Genomic DNA, 21,971 nt, shown 5'->3' on the forward strand with positions numbered 1-21,971 from the left:
ACGCTTATTTTTACTATAATGAATATGAGGCTATGCTCTACTTCTCTGAAATTCTGTAGTATTAAAAAAAAAGATTTGTACCACCATCTAATAATAATTACATGCTAAATTTTATCAGTGCTTACCACCAACACCAGGGCTTTCCAGGTGGCTCAGTGGTAAAGAATTTGCTTGCCAATGCAGGAGCCACAGGAGACGTGGGTTTTATCCCTAGGTGGAAAGACGCCCTGGAGGAGGAAATGGCAGCCCACTCCAGGGTTCTTGTCTGGGAAATCCCATGGACAGAGGAGCCTGGCAGGCTGCAATTCATGCTCAAAGAGTCAGACACGACTGAGTGACTACACGCATCTGCAAACTACTAACACCAATAAAAGGCCAATTTTGTTCTTTACAACAACCCTATTAGGTAGCTATTACAACCAGTAAAGAAGTGCTTCAATGACTGTGTTTTTCTAGACTTTTGTATTTCTAGAGGAGGCATTCCCGAGTCCCCCCAAAGAAGTCTTTTTGCTTTTAATAGATACTGGTAAATAATCCTCCACAGAATTTGTATCAATGAATACACCCACTGAAAATGTTGTGAATAACTGTTACAGCACACTTATCAACATAGTGTAAATCTTTTGATCTTTGCTAATTCAATAGATGTAAAACATAAAGTGTGAAAGTATTTGTTATAGTTGAGACCACACCCTTGACACCCTTTGCATATCATCCTCCCATCCATATTTCAAAACAGCTCTGCCAAGTTATTGAAAAGTGAAAGTGAAAGGGTTGCCATTTCCTTCTCCAATCATCCTCCCATCCATATCTCAAAACAGCCCTGCCAAGGGATTAACAGGACTTAAATGAGACAACTTTGGGTGTAGAAAGTCATAAAAAAAATCAAATTGAGGAAGAGATTCAGGAGCTTTTTGACCTTGGCAAATAGATTCTGCTTTTATGAAGTGCCCTAATCAGTTTCCTGAGGATGTTTGAGCCTTTCAAATATAAATCTGTTTGCATACTAAAAAATTGGTTAATGGGGTACCAGTTAGGAGCATTTAAACCATCGAAGCATGGCTGGTAACTCTGGCTACTATCATTATATTTTTAAACTAAATGGGGGTCAGACTGAACTGTTTGGAGATATGACAGTTATTAAACATATACCCACAGAAACCCCAAAGGAATGCTAAGAATTGATGGGCTTTTATTTTTACATACCAGATTCTTAACTGATCCAGGACTGAAATGCACTATAGACTCTTCACTCAATAAAATCATAAGAATATCGAGTGTTTCCTTGTCAGTAGACAGCATTCTCCACTAGAAACATACTTCATACCTTCACCTTGTGGCCTCTACATAACCTTTTAAGTGGTCGATTAAAAAGCTTTTGCCTCCTTTTTTTCTTCCCTTTCAGTCTTGTGATATATTCTGCATTCTCCCTCATGACTATATGTACTACCATATAGACAGCCTTTCTGAACGAAGCAGATACAATTCAGTATGTAGTACTTGACTTTGAATAATTCCTCTTTAGCATTATCTGTGCTGATTGAGGACAGGTGTGGATGGTGTGGGAAATGAAATATGTTGAGAATCTTCAGACTATTTTCTGGGTGTTTGTTTGACTGTTCTCTCTAATAAACCTTCTGACAAAGCAGCAGTATGATAGAATCATCCTGGATATGATAGTTATTTTCTCTTGCAGAGACGTGATGCTCATCTAGCTCACCCTTCTAATTTTGCATATGAAGAAGCTAGTTAGAGAAATGACTTTCAAGATATTTAATGGAAAAGTCCATCCAGACTCCTTGGTTTGAGGCCAGTGAGTTCTCCTTTCTCCAAAGTATTCATGGTCTTTTTTATGAGAAGTGAAAACACAGCAAAAGGTGGAAGAAAAGCAAACAAGAGCAGTTCCTGGAAAATTGACCTGATACAATTAGCATTGGCAGTATTTCCACCCATGCCTGTAATTCCATATGACTTCTTCCTCATTTAGGCATCTAGTAGGTTTTCCTTATTTTCAGATGAGAATTTGCCAGGTAGCTTTAGATTCTGAAATGACAACCTACAACAAAATCAATAATATCTATTAAGAGGTCTTTATTGCATCTAGCTGAGACTAACAAACTTCATCAGCTTGTGGAGTTTCTCTGCTTACCTTGTTTATATACAGAACTAGTTATAGAAGTGACTTTTTTCCAGATGCTGGACCAAGAAATCTTTGGCAGGAAATCCTGCTGATAATATCTGATAGGAAAATTCATTAAACGTCCTCTTACAGAGCTAACAATACTGGGTAAAGCTCCTAGAGTAAGGAAGGCATACAGTTTTCTTTAGCTTGAGGCAAATGCATTGTTGATTGCCTTTGCCATAAAGGAATTATATTTTAATCTTCATCAGTTACTCTAAGTAAAGTTTGATCATTTTATCAGTGTGATCTTCACAAAGACCATACTGCTTTTGTCTTTTTTTTTTCTCTTCTATTCTCTTGCTTACTTAGCATTCCTCTCTCCACCAAAGAAGCATTCCACTGCATTTCATTATTACCTCCATTACAAGATCCAAGTTTATGCTAAGTGGAAACTAGATACTTGTCTTTCTTGTTGCTTGAAACTTTGATAAAGCTTGTTCACTTGCTTTGAGTAGTATTGCTCTGAATTTATTTTTCAATGGGAAAAGGCCATAGGTATTTGGGGAAATTGAGTTCTCATTTATTTTGGCTAATCTGTGGCCTTGATAAGATCTCTTGTCTTAGCGCTCACTCAGAACTAACAAAAGAACAGAGTGGCGAAGAATACCCAAAAGTCTGTATATTTCAGAAACAAAATGATTTCTTTTCCCCTGTCCTATTTCTCTTTTGAATAGAGCTTGAATCGAATGATTATTTTGAATTGCATGTGATTTAATGATGTGCTAACATTATCCATTTATACGTTTATCCAGGTGTGAAGAGATGTATATAGCAGGATAATATGAAAGCTATTTCAATTAAGCAGTTTATTAACATGAAAGCTAACTTTGATGCGGTCCTAGAGAATCCCATATACCTATTTCGGAAAGGAATATCTTAGGCTGTGTTTCAAAATGCTATAGTAAACATTTTTTAGAAGTTTGTCAAAATTTGTATTTACTTATTTCTGACTGCACTGGGTCTTCATTGCTTTGCGTGGACTGTCTCTCATTGCAGCAAGTTGAGGCTACCCTTCATTCTGGTGTGTGGGGATTGTCATTGCAGTGGCTTCTCTCATTGCAGAGCACAGGACTAGAGTGTGCAGACTCAGTAGCTGTGGGGCATGGGCTTAATTGCCCTGCGGCATGTGGAATCTTCTCGGACCATGGATTGAGCTTGTGTTCTTATCCATTGCGTCACCAAGGAAACCCAAAATTTGTCAAAATTTTGAAGAAATTAAACTCTCCCATATTGTTTTATTTTTCTAACTTAAAAAAGTCATAGCGTTGTTTATCTGTATTTTTGTTGCAGGAAGGGGGACCCCTTCCAGGGCCCGAAACCGGGCTCTTGTCTAACACTCGGAAATGAATTGTCTGAGGAGACGCATGTGCTGACAAAGCAAGAGTTTTTATTGGGAAAGGGCGCCCGGGCAGAGAGCAGGAGGGTAAGCGAACCCAGGAGAACAGCTCTGCCACGTGGCTGGCAATCTCAGGTTTTATGGTGATGGAATTAGTTTCCGGGTTGTCTTTAGCCAGTCATTCTGACTTCCTGGTGGTGCATGCCTTGTTCAGCCAAGATGGATGCCAGAAAGAAGGATTCTGGGAGGTGGTCAGACATGTGGTGTCTCCTTTTGACCTTTCCCGAACTCTTCTGGTTGGTGGTGGCTTATTAGTTCTGTGTTCCTTGACCAGGACCTCCTGTCCTAAAACAACTCATGCAAATGGTTACTATGGTGCCTGGCCAGGGTGGGTGGTTACAGTCAGTGTGCTTCCCCTAACATTTTGAATCTTTGTATAATAAATCTTTCCAGTGCAAATTGCAAAGTCCTTTCTCCTGTCTTTATGTGATAAGCATGTGATGCATCAATGGTGACTATGCTGACTGGAGAACTAGTTTTTAGTAAAATGTTCTCATGTGATTTTAAATTGTAATGATTGAGAAGTAACAGGAGCATCTAATATTGTACATGTTCCTGGGACAATTCAGTCATTAACTGTTGCATACCACCACTCAGCATTTGGGTTTTAAGTGGCCGCTGCGGAGGAGGCATTGCAGCCTGTGCTGGAATATAGACGTTAAGTGCTGTTCCTATTTCATCTACTTTAACTAAACTGTATACAGTTGTGCCAGTAGATATGCCAGGAAACCAATCTAAAAATTCGTGCTATCAACAGTAAAAGTAGGCCATTTCATGGGAAAAGAGGTTGGTACAGGGAGTCATGTACTTGTTTTCAGGCAAGTTGAGTATGAGATTCCTTTAGGCTATCCAAATAGAGGTTTCACATAGTCAGTTTGCTAAGTAGATCTAGAGCTCAGAAAAGGAAGCATGAAGATACAATTTAGAACTGAAAGAAATGTAAGTTTGTTTCAAGTCTAAATTATTATCAGAACCACCTGGAGTTTAAGTTTAGAAAGGTGTAGTGTATGATTTTTGAGGATGAAAAAAGTGGATTTGTAAGTCTTGGACAGCCTTCATACTATTTTAAATTGTTATAATTGTTGCACAAATTGTCCTACTTGAGTTACCTACTTGAGTTAGGTTTGAATTTTTGTACAATGTATTCTGGTCAAAAAATTTGGCAGTGATTTTTAAAGAAAGGGATAAGGGTATTGTTTTCATGGTAGTTATTATAAGAAATGAATATAGTTGCTCTTAACCATCTTTAGTTTATTCTTTAGTTTCAAATGGTACAGTTTTGACTTTAATATGAAAATCAGATGCTTAACTTTACTTATTTAAACATATCGCAGTATCAGTATCTTTGCAGTATCAGTGTCTTTGTTTTTTTTCAGATATTTAGATATAGATCATCCTGTTGGCCTTTTTTTATGGATTCACTGTGACAGTATCCTTGCTCATCAGGATAACTTACTGTACAGTTAAGGAGTATCTTGGTAAAATCAAGTTCTCTGTAATTGACTGAGAAAGTTTTTCTACCATAACATGCCACTGAGACTTTCTTCCAGCACCAGTGATACCTCTGGAATGCAACTGATGATTTATTTTTTTTAAGTCTAGATTTATGCTTTATTCTAAAACCCATTTCTTTATTTGTAGGTGATGTGCAATTGAACTTGAGATGAATAACACATTTGGAGGTATGTACCATTTTATTTAAATATATGTTTGCAATATACAAATATATTTTTCTGTAGAGAAATTGTACAATATTTTTGATGTTGATCCTAACTAGGATTCCTTTTCCTTATGAGTTATGAAATTAACTTATAATTTATGGAAATAAAATATACACAAAGCAATAGCAATGTATTTGACATTGAACCATAAGATACTTATGGTTATTTTCAATGTAATATTTGGTCCTCAAAATTAATTTGCAAATAGCATTTATTACTAAATCTCATTTATCAGTGCATTTAAAAACTGCACAGTTTTTTAAAGTAGGAAAGTTAACTACTTGACATTCATTATTTGAATAGTTAAATATAGGACACAAGGCATTTGTTTGTCTTCCTTCACATATTTATTCAGCTGTAAATCTTTGCTTTTTATGACATTTATTTATTTCCTAAGTTAGATTCTATTACCAAAATGTGCATTTTGCTTAGTCCTACAAGCATTATTTTATGTTTTTTTTTGTATTTAGCGATCAGATGTCTCTGTTATTAATAGCAGATATCAAATCATCATTTTGATTTTATTTTTTCAACCTAACCGTGTTTATAATTTGAACAAAGTTCTCTGTCTGTCTTTTTCCCTTCTCATTTAGTGCATACATCGAATACTAGAGAATTATCAGTTTGTTTATTTTAGCAATTTTACTTTGGTGGTTCCATGATAATAACGTGATTTGTATTTGGTTACCCAATTGCAGATAATCCTGTGGCATTAGGAAGTTTAATTTATGGGAAAGATCTTAGACTTAAAAAGGATTACTGACCATTTAGGAGTGATTAATTAATCAGTGAAAAATTGAGTCTTAACTGTCCTAATGCCTGCCTAAGCTCCGCACAGATACATGCTCAGGCACACGCACCACCCGTTTTATGGCTGAAACGACCAAATCACAGCAAGGAGGATGGTGTCCTAACTTGTCAGGTCATCACAAAGCAATGAATCAAGCATTTGGTGACTGTTCTTACTCTCAAAGGCTGTGGGATTTTGAACATCTCACTTTACCTCAAGTTTGCTTTCCTCATTTGTATGGTTAGTGGGTCAAATCAAGATTTCTTAGGTTTTTTCTTTCCTGAAATACCTTCATTTCTTCCTTCAAAAAGTTAAAGTTTAGAAGTGAATATCTTCATGTTGGTAAAACTGCTATGAATTAAGAGGTGGCAGAATAAAGTAAATTCTTTCATTGGGAAAAGAGTGCAGAAAGGTTCAATTGATTGTCGAGTCACCAATATTCTTGTGTATTTACTGAATTCTGGAGTTTTAGTGGATCTAGAAAGGCAGACTTCCCTCTGTGCCCTTTTTGTTCTGCCCGACTTGGAGACACAGGACTGACTTATTTTGAAAAATCTCTCATTTTGAAAGAATCCCTTATAACCTTGTTAGCTCAAGGTTATCTTTTATTTGATTTCTCTCTTCCTGGATAGGTTGCAGGCTGAAGAGCATTAAAATATGTTTTCTTAGTGGCTTCCTTTGCTAGATTTGAATAATTCACTTGATTTTTTCAATCTGTTTAGATGAAAAACTGTTATTTAGAGATGTTAATTTTAGTTCCTTTTGTTTGAATTAGAGAAAGAAATCCGTTGTATATTTAGTCCAAATGGTAAATAAACCCTTGTGTCCTTATCTGGTCATTTAAAACAATTCTAAATAATGTTCAGGCACCTTTACTGTTGTGAGGTAAGATATCTGCTTGAGATTTGTTTTTCTTTTTTCCTTTCCTTTATTTCTTTTTTTTTCCCTTTTACTTTTATTTATAAGGTGAATGAATAAGGAAAAAGATCCATTTGAGTATTGGGTTTATTCTGTGTTGACTGCTTCTTTTTGCTCCCATTCATATATTATTTTAAGTTTATTTCAAACATTTCAACAGCAGATAGCAAATGATTGCAGTTTCATACCAGAGGGGGTTTTTTATGAGTCAAGCCAAAGAATCTGCTAGATCTCTTAGACTGTTTTCCTAATTTTAAGATTCTGCTATTCTATGTTTTTAGGTTAAATATAAAAAATTACCATTTTGTAGGTGAAAATGGTAAGATGATGTCAATTTTATATGGATTCAGTCTACATATTATTCATTGTTGAGAAAAAAAAAGAACTCATCTGTGAATATGGTAATAACAAGCAGCAAAGCTTATTAAAACACTAACTTCATTTAGGAAAACTTAGCATCGTGAGTGCTAGATATTAAAAACTACATTTTAAACATTTGTAAATCAAATGGTAATAAAACCTTCATTGCATGTCTTTCTTTTTGCGGAAAATTTTTTTTCTGTGTTTTATGAGACAAATCACAGGCATTACAGTTTGAAATCAATTTCATTGTTTTCTTTGCAATTGCTACATAGCTGTTGAATATTTGCAGTAAGTTTTAACGACTAATGAAGTGCCTGCTTGATTATATGCCATTAGTAAAGATATCTTTTTATGGCAAAGGGTGGTTTTCAGCATGGCCTTGACAAGGGTAATATATAAATGCATTATTTCCCTTCAAAGGAGTGCAAATCATAGAAGCAAATTATAAGGGAAATATTTAAAAATAAGCAATTAAAATAATGGATATTCTTTGTGTGTTACATATTAGAATTATACGAACATATGAATAGAGTAGCTAGATATACTTATTTTCGGAGGCCAACATAATAATAATAAATTAACAAAGTTGTAAATATCCTAAGTATTCTAGTGAATTCCAGTTTTATTATCTACATTTTATCGCTAACTGTATTATTGGATAGATAGCTATAATGCTGACATTGAGAATCTTGCGTAGTTAACTTTTCAGTTTTTCTAACCATGATTTCATGTTCTTGATGCTCTTGCTATTTGTCACTTGCTGTTTTACCCAGTGTTTGATCCTGGCTCTCTGCCTTGTATACACCTTCCTTTGTCAAGGATGCCCCTTCCTTTCCAGTTCCTTAGCTGTCAAAGTTCTACTTGTCTTTTTAGGTCTCGCTGAACTTCTGCCTCTTCCAGGAAGGCACCCAGATGCCCTCTAGTCAGAACTTGCTGCTCCTTCTGACCAGCACATTCTGTCTGTCTGTTCCCCAACGTAATTGTGTACCTCTCTTCCCTTTCTTCCCTGCTTTGCTACAATTCATGTGTTTCTATGTATCTCAGTTGTGTTTAATAGAATTGTTTTGTAAAATTTAAAATTGTTTACTCGACAAGATAGTAGAGGTTCAGACTTGATTTTTTCCCCATGTGGTATGTTTGGAGTGGGTGGGCCAATTATATTTGCTTCCTACTTTTAAAATGATCTTACTTATCCTTTTGTTTTCTGCTTTATTGGATAAATCACCTCACAATATCCTTTCTTTAACACGAACACAGTTATGTAAGAAATACTAGAGAAAAAAGAATGCATCTGCATCCATGGTCTTGGTTATTAGGCAAGAGGCAGTGGAAAAATGTATATTGGTTCTGGAAAGAACACAGTTATTTTAAAAATTAAATAAGTAATAATTATTTTATCAAAGATCAGAGGGAAATCTTCATTAGAAATCACAAGGCTATACATGGTTTCTTTGACATTCTTGCTCTGTTTCTTAATAATTAATACTAAAAATAGAATTGCCAACTACAATGGTCACTGCATTTCATACGTTTATTATGTATATTTATGTACTTCATCTTATTGGATCCTCATGTCACACCGTGACATGGGTGGGGCAGAAATTGTATATTATTCAGACACAGCAAAGGTTGTTATTAAACCTCAACATTTGTTCAAAGCTGATTCTAAAATCTTATTCTTTTTTATTAACTATTAGTCTGATATTTAATGTCTGTGCTATCTTTGCATAATTCAAAAACAAAGTAACATTGGTAGTCCAAAATGCAACGGCATAATTTATAGCTATATGCTTATAGCTCTATTTTTTTTAATAACAGATATAGTAGCAATTCTGATCAGAATTCATGGGCCAGTGTCCCAAGTTTAACTATTTCACAGTTGTCTCTTCCTCTGGACAAAGGGATTAGAAAAGACGCAGGCCAAACTGTAAAAAGGACTCTCAAAGTATGGATGTGAGGATGAGGAGCTCTCTATCAAGGAAGGTGACTGATGTCCATAAGGTTAGAGTAACCTCAGGTACCCAGACAAGTGGATGAACAGGAGACTGGGAAAGATCTGTAGAGTGGAGGCCTCTAAGTTCTGTCTTCTAAGGTCTTATGTCCTGCTACTCTTTGTCTAGCTCCTTGCACTGTATCGTTGGGTATTTGGGAGCTACAGAAACCAGTAATTGACCCTTTTGTTTAGGCTAGTCTGCACTGAGTCTTTGTTACTCAATTTAGAATCCTAACTAATGTGGATGAAATTATTGACACAAGTGAACTCTTCTTTCTGCTCCTCTTTCCATGTGTCTTTTCTTTCTTCTTTCATTTCTTTCTACTTGTCATTTTATCCATTTCCTTGACTTTCTTCCTCCCATCCACTTGTTCATTCATCCATCTATGTATCCATATAATGCTTTTCAACTCTTTAGCATGCATTAAGTGGTACCCTAATTCCTGAGGACAAAATGGTAAGCAACATACAGCCTTCATTCTCTTCAGTGTCTACTTTTAAGATGGTGGTGTTCTGAAAAGGGAGGCGGAACTCAGGCCAAACATAGCGGGAGAGATCATGAAAAGTATATCCTTAAAGCATATGCCTAACATTTTAGATTGGTGGAAAGATTAAATATATAAAGGGTTAATTGCAACGGGGTCATGGAAAAGGGGAGCTTGTGTACTTAGTCGCTCAGTCACATCCAGCTCTTGTGACCCCATAGACTGTAGCCCGCCAGGCTCCTCTGTCCATGGGATTCTCCAGGCAAGAATACTGGAGTGGGTTGCCATTTCCTTCTCCAGAGGATCTTCCCAGCCGAGGAATTGAACCCATGTCTCCTGCATTGAAGGCAGATTCTTTACCAACTGAGCTACCAGGGAAGCTTAGAGGAGGGTTTTTAATCATGGCAGTTTTTCACTGGGTTCCAGGCAGATGACAAATTCAGAATAGGTAACCACGTATCGCTTAAATTTTCAGAGGTGAGGAAGTAGTACTTTGAGTAGTGGATTGCATCTTCTTTTACTCTGTTGTCAATATTAGGTATGGGTAGAGAAGGATTTGGATGTTACCCTTTCTTTTTCAGTAAGCATTAATTATACAATACATCACAGAATCACTTACTGCCTTGTGCAGGTCGTCTTAATCTCTCAAGGGACCAGCCCCAGAGCTGTCTAAACTTTTCCGAGAAGCACTGAGCACGTGCAGAAATTCAGTCCAAGTCTACTCACACAAATACTCCCAAGTATGGTAGTAATTTGGAGGCAAAAGATGGAGAATTTGACCCCCCCCCCCGATCTGTAATATTTGCTTTTGGAAAATTCTCAGTGAAATTAGTTTGACAAGCAAGTCATGGTCTAGTTTGCCTAATCACTTCAATCTTCTCAACATCTATATTTTTTCCATGTCTCAGCAAATGGAGTTTCTCTCTTTGGATGTGTTATACACCTCAGTCTACTGTCCTGTGATGCTTGGTAAACTCATTCTTTGAAGGCTTTCCTCTTTGAAGCTGTCTCTGACTATCCAAGGCAGACATGTCCTTAGTTTGTAAGTGGGTACATCTTTCTCATGTCAGCGACCTCTGTTTTGAGTTATTGTTATTATATTTTTCTCTCCCAAATGAGACAAGGGCTCTGTTAGAGCAGAGACCTATTATATTCATCTTTATGTGACTGATTTCCAGACCCATGAATGGGGTGCATTGAGGGCTTAATGTTTGGTAAACAAAATGGAATGGAGGAGACACAGTGTATAGTTCAATACGGACAAGTAAAAGGTAATGCTTTTCTCAAAAATAAGGTCAAAATAAAGATTCAAAAATTTGTAGGTATATTATTCTTAAAACTTAGAATTTCCATGTGAAAAGTACATTGTTAAAATTCTTATTTTATGAAGTAATCATGTTACAGATGTCCCTTATCTATGCTCAAAAAGACTATGCAATCAAAAAGACTAATATCTGCTGGTTCAGTTCAGTTCAGTTCAGGTCAGTCACTCAGTCGTGTCCGACTCTTTGCGATCCCATGGATTGCAGCACGCCAGGCCTCTCTGTCCATCACCAACTCCTGGAGTTGACCCAACCCATGTCCATCGAGTCGGTGATGCTATCCAACCGTCTCATCCTCTGTCGTCCCCTTCTCCTCCTGCCTCCAATCCTTGCCAGCATTAGGGTCTTTTCCAATGAGTCAACTCTTCGCATGAGGTGGCCAAAGTATTGGAGTTTCAGCTTCAACATCAGTCCTTCCAATGAACACCCAGGACTCATCTCCTTTAGGATGGACTGGTTGGTTGCCTACAGGAAAATATTTGAAACAAAACTGAAAGCCTTGTAATTTTTTGATATTTCATGTTCAATGTGTGAAAAGGTATGGGAGTCCAATACAGTAGTATAATTAAAAACTATTCTGAAATCATTTAAGTCCAGATGTATTATATACATTTTTATCTCTCTACCATAGTACATGGGCTTCCCAGGTGACTCTAGTGGAAAAGAACCTGCTTGCCAGTGCAGGAGACATGAGACACAGGTTTGGTCCTTGGGTTGGGAAGATCCCCTGGAGTAGGAAATGGCACCCCACTCCAGTATTCTTGCCTGGGAAATCCCATGACAGAGGAACCTGGTGGGCTGCTGTCTGTGAGTTCACAAAGAGTTGGATGCAAATGAAGTAATTTTGCACTCTCCATAATACACACAATGTATGTATCCATATTAAACTGAGAAGTTCTAGAACTGAAAATAGATTACTGCTTCAAAGACAAGTATTCACATATTTTCAGGATAGAACCCACTCCCCTACTCTTTGATAACCAATATTTCATAGAACAGATTTTGGGAGCCACTCATCTAACAGAAGGTAGACTGATAATAGCTTGAATGAGAAGAAATGAGGCAGGAGGAGTCCTTAATTTATTTGTGGTTTTAAACTGCCATTTTGAGAATCTGAATACTAGGGGAAAAGATACATTGTTGAAATACTCAACACAGCTTAACAGCTACTTCCTAAGGAGCCTTTGGCATCAGGTACTCTCTGGCATGTGAAGATGAATAAGATAGGCAAGTTGGGGCATGTCACAATTGATAGGTTCTCACGTGATGCTTCTCATATTTTCAGAAAAATTTAAGAACAGTGGACACTGACTCTGAACATGATTCTCCTGCCATAGTTAATTTCTTAAAAGCTCATATTGCATTGAAACTCTGGTAACAGTGCTTCAGAAGTACAGACTTTGAAGTAGGGAAAAGAAAACCTCTATGAACACTGAGTCCTAGGAATTTAGCCTGTACATGTGTTGTAAAATGCCTACTGTTTTAATCTGAAACAATAAAAAAATGAGTGCACATGTTCTTTTTTCTTCAGAGAAATGACTGTGTGGGGAAGAATTCTAAATTTGACTTAATATTTCATTTTATTAATTGAGTCTCATTGGTCCTGTGTCATGAAAAATGATGTACCTTTCAGCTAGCTTTAACGAGGTATCCTATCATTAGTCACAAACCATCAAGGTATGCTGAAATTCTCATATTTTTTTTAGGAATCAATACATATACCCCAGTAGTAAATAGAGTTGCCTTTTGAGAATTATCCTTTTTTCTCCTGTTCCTCTTCCAACTTCATCAGCAACAGGCAGGCAGATAGGTACGTGTGTGTATGTGTAATTTCTCTCACCTCTCACATTCTCTAGATGAACACCTTCCTGTATGCTAATTTTTCAGAATGTCATTGATCTTAATTATCTTCCTCAGGTACAGATATGATTCTTAACCTCATACTCTCTCTTAAGATGCTATTTAACAACAGTATTGATCTACCTTTCCTTTTCTCCTAAATTTTAACCTGTACTCCTTGCTTATCTTGGACATGTTAGTCTTGCAACCATCTTCACTCCCCACAATTTTTATATTCTGTGTCTGAGCTACAGTAATGTGCACATAATCATGCAATCATTTACTTATTCATTCCACAAACTGTCATCAAGGCAGTGTGCTAGCTGTTGTGGAAATTATAATGAAAAAAAGTCCTAATGCCTCTTATTCTGAAAGGAAACTTTTAATGGGGAGATTTTTTTTTGCTATTATTTTTTAAAAATTTCTTTTGCATAATAGAACGGCTGTTTTGGACATTTGCTGTAAGTAGCTTTCGTGGTTTCTGCCTTTGATTCTTGTCCTTAGCTATGATGGAAATGATGGAAGGCATGTTTTTCACTGAGGATATTTGTTCAGAAGTGCAGCATAATTGGGATGTGTAGAAATTGTTAATTTACCACGTATCTTTGTAATAGTGTAATAAGGGAAGATTATTTTAATAGGTAAAAGGATAAACTGCTATTATAATTGCCCATAAATATTTTTCATCAACAGGAAAAACAGGATGATAGATGCAAACAGATGACTCTATGATCAGGTAGAATACAAGATGAGTTCTTAAAAAAGATACAGCTGAAGTCTGATAGGAAATTCAGAGAAGGCAAAAAACTACTCTCTGGGGTTCCAGGGAGAGTTTTATGGAAGGGGTTGCTGCTGAAATTTGGTCAGTGTCTCCGCTTGGGATATGAATATATAGAGATGTTGGTGATGGTCCCCGCCTGCTGAGTAAATGGCACAAATGAATACATAGAACTGTGAAAAGCTCTGGGACATGGGTGTGAACCGTGAGAGCTGGGGTTCAGTTAAATGCAAGCACTGAAAGAGGAAAGGAACGTCTGTCATGTGTGAGGCATGTTCATTGTGCTGTAACATGTATTAGCCAAATGTCTGTTGCTCTGGAAGGTACTTTTGCATGGATGGTTTCTTTTTTAAAGTAATTTTTATTGGAGTATAGTTGTTTTACAATGTTGTTAGTTTCTGCTGGGCAGCAAATTGAATCAGTTACATGTATACATGCATCCCCACATTTTTGGATTTCCTTCCTATTTAATTCACCACAGAGCACTGAGTAAAGTTCCTTGTGCTATGAAGTAGCTTCTCATTGGTTATCTATTTTAATGATAAACATAGTAGGGTAGCATGGATGGCTTTCTCCCTGGCCATCAGACTCAGTCAGTTCTGTAGATAAATTCTTGCTGAGGTGGTGACTGTAATAATCCTTGAGTAACATAGCCCTCACCAGTCCTGATAGAATGTCAAATGTTCAAAAGAAAAACCCGAGTACCTATTAAATCATCAAATGCCTTTGCGTGTTTATGAAATCAGATGAAAGCCAATTTCTACATTAAAGCAAATCTGCTTCTCTGTACTTGGTTGGGGTTGTAAGGAGAGATTACTGTGCTTTCCTAAGAAGGTTAAGCTGTCATCTCGTTAAATGTGGACTTAAAATAATGCTGCCAAAGCAGCTGCCTCTTGTGATTGATGATGATGATGATGGATGATGATAGTTTTGAAATCAGTTTTGCAGGGCAAATTGCTTTTTTTTTTTCCTCTTTGGCTGATGTTGTAGTCTAGATTGGGGATTTCTTGTCATATTAGGTATCTTTTTGATTAAATGGAATATTGCTAAGAACTGTATTCTCTTTGATAAAATGGCTCTAAAACTGAGCAGTGGGGCAAAATATAATGAGTTATTCTGTATGTATTAGTTGAGTGAAAACTGTTATTCTGGGCTTTGCAGTATCTTCCATGGTGAGTCATGTTTTGGGGAATAAATAGCAACCCAAGTGTAGACAGAGAAGTGGCAGAAAGTGTGGTACTTTTAAGATATGATAGTTGCATGCCTTCTTAGGTCTTCAGAGAATGTTGACACACATGAATGTTCAATGTTCTCTTCATATTTGTTGAAGATTCAAATATTTGTCCCCTATTCTTGGATTGCTCTTCCCCCCAGATACCTGCATATCTGGGTCCCTTCTTTGAATTTCTGCTCAAATATTTTTCCATCAGAGAGACTTTCTTGGATCATCATCTCTAGCAAACTGTCTATACCTCCTCTGTTTCTTCTCACTGCTACATAGCAGCTTCCACCACCTGAAATGGTATGCTTGTTTGTTCATGGTCTCTGTCCAGGCACGTGAGCTGCATCAGAGCAGAGACTGAACAGCTCAGTGCTGTAAACTGAATGCCGCACCGTTTTCAGGCCTGTGATGGGCACGGCATTAATAATTGCTGAATGATTAGCTGGATGTATTTTTATCTTTGGTACAGAGAGGTCTAAAATAAGGTTCTAAAGACAGTTTAGAGAAATAGTTAATATTTAGCTCCAGAGCCAAACCCAAGAATTTTGGTTTATTAACCCAAGTTACTTTAGTTTGTATATACATAAATAATAGAGGCAATAAAGAACCCTAAAAGGGAAGTGGACTATTTCCTTACTTGCACCTAAAACATTTCCATACCTCATCACATTCTTGACAAAAGGAATCAATTTTGTTTATACAAAATCACTGGTAACCACTATTCTATACCATTCCATTGTGCAAGCCCAAGAAGACACTGGTTCAAAAAAGCCATTTTCAAAAAGGAAAAGAAAACAAAACATAACCCCCTCCCCAAGTAATGTTTAAAGGTCAATAACATTTGTATCCATTGGGTAAACATGATCAATCAAAGCTTTACAAGCTTATGTGTGCTGCTTCCTTAACAAATGTGTTTTTTGCCTTGGTCATTCATCATACCTGGAAGTTTAGATGATAAGCTTGAGCACTCTCTTAAGTTAACATGAAAACAGCCAGTTGGTGCATTTGTTGACGGAAAACCTTGTTAAGGTGGCAGGACAACATGTATTCTCCTGACACCATCACATAGCATATTGTAGCCTGTTGATATTTGTGTTGACTGGATGTGGTGAAATCCAGCTTTGAGGAGAGGATTTGTTGTAATGGAGAAACTAGGTTATGTATGGAACAAGCGAAGAGGCAGATGGTGAAAGTGTTCCCTTGAGCCCTCCTAATGCATGGGGAATTTTCTAATGGGACTGAAAATATTAGTTGCTGAAAACAGAATCATCTGCTGTTTTAAATAAAATACCTTAAAAAATTGCAGAGGGCCTTCAGTAGCCAAGATACAGGTAGCTGCTGTCACAGCAGTATTTGGAGGCATCGATGAACAGTTTTGTGCAGGAGGTAAAGAAGTGTTATGAAAAATGAAAAGTTGAATGATGAAAGCTTGTGGTCTTACAACCAGAGAGGACTGAACAGATAGGGCCTAGTGCAGGGTGGTCCAGATCATGACTCGTGTCTCATGACTGCAAATGGCATTTGTTTCTCAGATCAGTTAGTGCTACTGAAAGAGGGCAAGTAGATGGCAGGAGAAGACAGACCCATGTATTTATTATTATCATTATTGTGTGTGTGTGTGTGTGGTTGAATTGGTAGGGCTGGGGCAAAGGATCTAGCTTATAGGATTAAGTTAAGACATTGGTTGAGGTTTATAACAGAGTAAGTGTGGAGAGCAGCATAGATTGGGCAAGGAGTTGAATGGAGAGGGAAGAGGGAGCCATGAAGAAGTACACAAATGAGATCCAATGAGTCGGAGGGAAAGCAGAAAAACAGAAATCTTTGGCCTCGAAAGTCAGAGAGTGGGAAAAACTGTCCCATCATAGTGTGACTTTGGATTCCACTCACAGTTCTCTTGTCATAGATGTTTTCTTTTGGGGAAAAAACCCCAAATCCTACTTTTACCCCTATAATGAGTGTTGTTATTGGATCCCACTTTTAGATATTTTATTCTTTTAAGATTCCTGTAGAGGGATTTTATATCATATTCTGTGTCTACTTTAGCTGGGATGTATACCAAACATGGAATTTAAAATAAACCATGTTTTAGTATCTCCTAATCCCTTTCCAGGGGTATATACACCTCCCCAAAATGTTTGGTGTGGGTTTTGAATCTCATAGAGGTAAGGTGGCTCTCGTGACAAAATGAGATATCTAGTCATTGGCCCTTGTAATTTAACTTTCTTATATATAAAACTACATTCATTTCTATGTGGATAATTTAGAATATAGGGTTTTAATTTCATGGGAGAAACTTAGATTTGAAAGGACTTTTAGAGCATGTATTACTCTTTCATTCATACACCTGGAATGAGGTGTATTCCTTTAAATAAGGTATATTCCTTTAAATAAGGTGTATTTTCTTTAAATAGCATGGCTACTTTATAGCGAAATGGGATTCAAACTTAGGTTTTGGTACCATCACCTCAGTGCCCTTTGTCACAAGGAGAGAAGAATGCAGGCCTCAAGAGCATAGGCTGTGAAGTCAAACAGAATGAGTTAAAGTTCCAGCTGTCATCTCTGTTATCTCTGTAACCTCAATCAAGATATTTACCCTGTAAACTTGCACTTCATCTGTAACGTAGGGTTGATGATAATGTTTGACTTCTGAATTTGATTTGAATGGAACAATAAATATAAGATTTAGCACAATGCCTGCAGAGTCTTCGAAAATATTCAATACATGACAGTCCATCTGTATCAGACTTTTATTGCTGTGTAACAAATGACCATGGATTTAAAAAAATTAAATAATCAATATTTATTATCTCATAAGTTCCGTGGGTCAGAAGTCCAGCATGGCTTAGCTGTGCTATTTGCTTAGGTTTCATAATGCTGAAATGGAAGTATCAGCTGGCCAGGTCCTCATCTGGAGACTGAATTAGCAAAATAACTGTTTCCAAACTCCAGACTGTTGGCAGCACCTGTTCTATTGCAGTTGTGAAACTGAGATCTGGGTTCCTTGTCTGAGTGGCTTTCTGTCAGTCAGGACTGTTGTCAGCACTCAGAGGCTGCCCTCCAGTCCTTCCTGCGTGATGCTCTTCATAAATACCTTACAACACAACAGCTTTCTTCTTCACACTAAAGGGGGCAGTCTGTTACTTATCTCTCCCTTCAGGAGCGGAGCCCATCACTTTCAGTTTTTATCTCAATAGGTCAAGATTCTCAGAGAATCTCCCTTTGGAATAACTCAAAGCCCAGTGATGTGGAACCGTAGTCCAGTCACATTAGTCCTATAAGGTGGTGTAAGGACAGGAGTGAAGTCTATCATACTCATGACCTGATTCATAGGGAAGAGATTACAGAAGTTATGTACACCAAAGGGCAGGAATCTTGGGAACCATCACAGATTTCTGTATTCTTCAGAGAACTATTATCATTAATTTTCACTAATTTTTCTTTTCATCATTATATACTTCTGAGGTCATGATGCTTGAGAGCTCTGTAATTAAAGGTTACAGTGAGAAGTAAAAGTAACAACTATTTTGGAACTTTTGCTTGAGAAATGATTTGCACTACAGCTCTCTTTTTTCATTTCAACTCAGTTTTGGATTGCATAACCATATGCCCCCAAAGCTATTATAATCTTATTACCTTACAAGGTCCAAAATAAAGACACAAGTAGACAATGCTTATGGAAACCCAGAACATAATACTTAGTTGTCAATATAATCCCTAATTATTTACAATAGAAACTTTCACTGATTTTGTTCTTGTTCTAATTAATAGAGGAAACTAAATTATATTAAAAGAATAATTAGTAATGGCACCTGTAACTATTACTCCTAAATCTGAGGAGAAATTCTGCTTACAATGCTAATATTGCCTTGTCACCTATTTATAGAGTATCATTATCTCAATATCTTTAGAATTCCAAATAGGAGTGTCTTATTACTTGCCATAGAAAAGAAGCTAATGAAAAACAAATCCTCCTGACCAGTTATTAAAATGTATTTTCTGTTCTAGAAGCTCTGTTGTTAATTTCCTGGTACACCTTGAATGTGCCACAAGCAATTTGTAATGGCATCAATTAACATTTGGGAAGTTGAGCATAGCCATCTAGGATATTAAATATTTGCTTCAGGAATGCTAATAAAATATGGTGACTTTCGGTTCCTGAAGTACTTTTTTAATGGAAACAGCAAAGTTAAGGAGTACTAAATAAATGAAGGAGTAGCTCTTTATATCATTTTGCTCAATTCTGATTTTTGTGTTCCCATTTGATTCTGATCACTCTCACTTACATTTAGAGGTCCTGGTCCCTGGAAAGAGGGCTCTCAGGGTTCCATCACTAATGGTCCCTTAGAAAATATGTCCTTGCCCAAATAAGTCATTTAAGGGGACTTTGGTAATAAATGGAAAGAATGAATTTGCCTTTCCTTCTGCTTCCTCAAGGGCCACTGCCATTTCTGTATTAGGGGATTTTTGAATAGTCGGGAAATGAATTATTTAATTTAGCACTAGTTATAAAATACTAGGTAACCTCTTCTCTTAAAGTGACATGTTGGCAAAAACTACTGTAATATTTTAAAGAAATTGAGTTAGTGCTACTAATTTTTCTTGATTTGTAATATTGATAAATTATAGAGGCAGGTTTTATATTTTTTTGTACATTATATACCATGGATTGCATTGAAAAATAAAGCTGGTATAGATTCTTTGAAGTAATGCCCTGGAGCATAGATATTAAAAAGGAGACCATTTTCCCATTTTAACTAGTTGTCTAGTTGATATATTTTTTAAATTCAATCTTTTATATAGTAAAAACCATTAGGAAAGTGAGCATATCAAACTGTTTCATTGATTTGATTTGATTTTGGCCCAACTTAATTCAAATAATCTCAATATAGATGGCATTGTAACCTCTGATGATTTCTACACAAATTCTACATTCATATTTATAGGATGGGGAATACTGCTAGGCACATAGTAGGTATTAGATACATACTGACCTAATGAATGGATTATACTTATTAAAGAACAGTTGCTAATGAAATGATTGAATTTATTTTTTCCTTCAATGTGGTTGAATGGTAAAGATACTCTGATGAGGTTTTCGATTATAACAATACAGCAAGTCATGTTGAAAATAAAGTGGTCTTATTTCCAAATGAATCTTTAGCAAAACATTTAAGTGTTTAAGTTACATTTATTACATTTTCGTATATCTCTTTTGGGACCTTATTATTGCTGTATTATTAATAATTTATAACAGTTTGGTATTTTGTAAACATGCTTCTATGCATTCACAGTTTGTATGTGTCAATAATGATAAAAACTACCGTCTACTTTTCCCTTACTTTTTAAATATTTCCATTGGTTATGTTCCATACATATGAACAAGAAAAAGGAACAAAAAAATGTCAAGGTGTTTATTGGAAGTGAAACAATATTGCTTTGTAATAATGATCAAATTATAGAACATCACTTTGATTTTACTTTGTAGCTTTTATAAAATATGTTCTCTTTTTCTGGGTTAAATTGTAAATTTAACATGGGTGATTAAAAGCATATCCACTAGGAAACTTAACTGACATACTTGAGTAAGGGGATAAAAATGCTAAACCCCTTTCGGTACATATTGGCTTAATAATTTGATGATGCAGGAGTCTTTGAAAGCATTTCTGCTTATTTCTAAAGTCATCAATACTGTTGATGTCTTAAGACTTCAGGAAAAAAAGATGATCTTAATTATTTATTGCTTCTTTCCTTTTCAGGGTATTTGGTTTCGTTATGTAGATTTTAAGCTGTTATGTTAGTTAATTTAATTTTTAATTTTTTGTTTTAGAGGCTGTTACATTCACAGAAACATAGCAGATAATATATTCAAAGCACAAAGAAAAAAAACATATTTAGTAATTGCTTTTAGTAAATAAATGGCTGTTAAAAATTATGAAAGAGTCAATGAGCATTCCTAGAGTCTAAAATTACTAGTTTGGTTTTCTTTTAATTAAAGTTGATCAAGGTGACTAGATTCTAAATCTCCTGTGTACTTTGTGCTATGTAATTATTCTAAGTATATTGAAGAATTCGGTTCCTTTGTCAGTGTTTTTTTGTTTTTTTTAATTTATTTATTTTTTAATTGAAGGATAGTTCCTACAGAATTTTGTTGTTTTCTGTCAAACCTCAACATGAATCAGCAATAGGTATACATATATCCGCTCCCTTTTGAACCCCCCTCCCCTCTCCCTCCCCATCCCACCCCTCTAGGTTGGTACAGAGCCCCTGTTTGAGTTTCCTGACCCATACAGCAAATTCCCCGGTGAAATCTATTTTGCATATGATAATGTAAGTTTCCATGTTACTCTCTCCACACATCTCACCCTCTCCTCCCCTCTCCCCAGGTCCACAAGTCTATTCTCTATGTCTGTTTCTCTGTCTGTGTTTTTAAAAGTGTTTAAACTACTTCCGTTTCTGCTGCATTATTTTTTTCTGCCTGTAAGATTGAACAGTAACTTTATTTCAGAGAGAAGTAGGCTTATTTCCTTTAAAAATTTATTTCTGAGAGAGGTTGATGTTATGGTATTTATAAGAAATGAGATCAGAAATTCAAGTGATACAATATTTTAGTAATAAAGGAAAGCAATCAATATTCTGCCATAAGATCTGTACCCCAATTCTAGAATTTTTTTCTCTCTCTCCTTTGATAAATTTGCTACTAAAGAGCTCTGCTCATGAATTCTTACGTAATTGACTTATTTCCTTGAAGCAGAATACAACTTGCTATTATTAATCTCTTCCTCAGTGGAATCAGTATGACCATAATGTGCCAAGATTTCTTAATAATTTAACATTTCCCATTATATCTGCATAACTGATAGACATCTTGTTACTTTTTGATATTCTGATTCAAGAAGTTTCATTGAATATTGCAAAAATATCATTTCTTCTGTGTCAGTAAGCATTTGGAAAGTTATTTCCTA

The 21,971-nt window shown here is 36.2% G+C and overlaps 1 protein-coding gene across 2 annotated transcripts in view; it reads left to right on the forward strand.

Moving 5' to 3' along the window:
• The window catches only part of CNTN4 (contactin 4), a 975,711-nt gene that overhangs the window by 131,838 nt on the left and 821,902 nt on the right, over positions 1–21,971 (forward strand). For both annotated transcript variants that reach the window (XM_043443117.1, XM_043443116.1), the window contains exon 2: positions 5,220–5,260. The gene's annotated coding sequence lies outside the window, so the exon portion shown is untranslated. The remainder of the gene's footprint in view (positions 1–5,219; positions 5,261–21,971) is intronic.

The sequence above is a fragment of the Cervus canadensis genome, chromosome 22, assembly GCF_019320065.1.
Source record: "Cervus canadensis isolate Bull #8, Minnesota chromosome 22, ASM1932006v1, whole genome shotgun sequence".
NCBI lineage: Eukaryota > Metazoa > Chordata > Mammalia > Artiodactyla > Cervidae > Cervus > Cervus canadensis.